This window comes from Otolemur garnettii, unplaced genomic scaffold (assembly GCF_000181295.1).
Source record: "Otolemur garnettii isolate 467f Iridium unplaced genomic scaffold, OtoGar3 scaffold00032, whole genome shotgun sequence".
Classification (NCBI taxonomy): Eukaryota; Metazoa; Chordata; class Mammalia; order Primates; family Galagidae; genus Otolemur; species Otolemur garnettii.
In genome coordinates this window covers 12,577,572-12,580,023 of record NW_003852427.1, presented here as the reverse complement: position 1 = coordinate 12,580,023, position 2,452 = coordinate 12,577,572, and the positions used below count along the sequence as shown (strand labels likewise).

The following is a 2,452-nucleotide window of genomic DNA, read 5'->3' as shown; positions in this document are numbered from 1 at the left end:
GCAGTTTTTGGCCGGTGCCAGGTTTGACCAGGCCACCGGCCCAGTGTCCTACTCCTTTGAGCCACAGGCGCCACCCTAAAAATTTGTATTGTACACATACAAAAATGGTAATAGAAATTTATGATTTATTTTGACCTTAAAAATAAGGTTAAAATAATATCTGAAGACTTAAAGGAACTCAAATTATCCAAGAAATTTACAAAGATGAGCATACCTTTCTCTTACACTAAGGGAGGACAAAAAAATTAAAAAGCATGAGATTGTGGAGGAAGAGGCGGGAAGCACATGGATCATGGACAGTACCACTGAGATGCATTCCCAAGCCAGTCCAATCTTGTTCCACTTGAAGACAATTAAACAGTCCTGTCTAATGAAATTATTGCATATGCTAACATCTTACCCCATTTTGTTCAGACACTGCTGAGTCTTTTAAATGGACTAAACGCTATTATAGTATTTTATTTCTATTTCAAAAACAAGAACTCATTTGTTTAAACTTTTTTCCCCTTCACCTATAAATGAGGCTTTCCAATAAAATAGAAACAAGTACAAATACATTTCCTGCATTCAAAGTGGTGTTTCCACTATTTTTAACTTAGTAAATGTTTCTTTTAAATTCTCCAGTTTTTGCCCTTTTTCTACCTAATTTCACTTCTGTGATTAGGGTCTTTTATAATCAGAGATTTGAGGCTCTTTCCTTCCCTTCTTCCCAAATTCTTAAGACCAAGTGCTATGGTTCACACATGTAATTCTAGCATTTGGGGAGGCCAAAGGAGAAGAAGGACTTGAGGCCAAGAGTTCAACACCAGCCTGGGGAACACAACAAGACCTTCTCTCTACAAAAAATGAAGAAATCATGTAGGCACTGTGGCACACGCCTATAGTTCCAACTACCCGGGAGGCTGGAGTGGGAAGATCACTTGAACCCAGGACTTTGAAGCTGCAATAAATCTCTTTAATAAAGTCTGCATTTTTTCATTTTATAATTACATTTTAAAATTCAGTAAGATGTTAAGATTGAAAGTATAGGGGGATGGCCAAGTTCATCACTATGTGAAGTCTCCCATAACCCAAAGGACTCTTCTATAGGGCGTATTTGTAGTAAAACACTTAAGAGTTAAGTGTCCAAGAGTCAAGCAATAGACCTGAATGTAACTTAGGGGAAAGTAGGCATTCCTAGAGAATCTTTTTATAAGTCACTATTTATGTTTTGTGCTGATATGGTCTAACTCCAGACCCAGCACAAGTCAAACAAGAAAAAAGATGACAAAGGTCTCAACACAAAAAGAAGTGGTCCATGCAATGGCTTGTTGGTATCCATCCCCTGTTGCTTTGGGACAATGGCCAATTATCACCTTCCCACACCACTCCTGCATTCCTCTGGGACTAGGGCAGACTCTTCTCCTCCAATAACACCAAAGACCCACTAGTCTACTCCTCCAACTCCTTCAGGTAGAAATGGGGTAACAAAATATAAAAAGATAACTCCAGCTGAAGCGCTGCTCTAAGTGGTATCTGAATATTAAGTATTTCTGATCAATACTACAGTGTCATAGGTTATCAACAGGTTTTTTGTGTTTTTACAGAGAGTATTAGTGTTTTCTGATACAAATCATTTGGTTGTTATAAATCCCATGCTAAAATGTTCACCTACAGTCATCTTTATTAGGGATGGGAATAACTTAAAAAGTAAAATTATAGTGTCTGTACTATAGTATATAATAAAACTAACTTAGAACTTTATTCTCTATTAAATGATTCTCCAATAAAAGGATTAGTTCTCAAAGGATTTTAAATCTAGAAACTGATACTAAAATTTAGGAGCAGAGAAGACAGACAAAAGCAGCATAGGGATGAAGCTCATCAGCCCTGAGTTCTAGTCCAAATTTGCCCCTAGCTGTAGAAGTTTTCCATATGACTAAATCTTTTTATTTTAAGACAAAGCCAAGATCTACATTTTAAAACTAAGATTTCACAGTCCAAATTCCAGAAGGACAAGCAAGTCGTCAGCAGCAGTCACTATAAAAGCAAGAGAAACAATCACTGAAGATATAACAAAGCAGGGAGAGGCTAGATTATACACAATAGCACAGGAGGTATGGAAACATGTGCACATAAGGTATACACACGTATAATGAAAATGACAATGTTCAGTTAACAAAAAAAAAAAAACCTAAATTATATGGTTTAAGTTAATAAAGAAAAAGAACATTTTAAAAGGATTAAACAGTGTGTTTTGGCATTTCTAAAGGGACAGCTTCAATTACCAAGACGATACATTTTTACTGAACTCAGTCTTTGTTTCTATTCCGAAAGTTCCATTAGGTCAATAAAACAGAGCTTCTCAGTATGTGGAAGGAGTGAAAAGGGGGCATATGCAAGTAGGTTACAAGGTCCACAGGTGAGTGTGTTCACTGACACACATAGTATTCCTCTTACAGCTTACTAAAAA

At 36.6% G+C, this 2,452-nt stretch overlaps 1 protein-coding gene across 3 annotated transcripts in view; it reads right to left on the bottom strand.

Moving 5' to 3' along the window:
• The window catches only part of U2SURP (U2 snRNP associated SURP domain containing), a 52,855-nt gene that overhangs the window by 7,552 nt on the left and 42,851 nt on the right, over window positions 1-2,452 (bottom strand). The window lies entirely within an intron of this gene.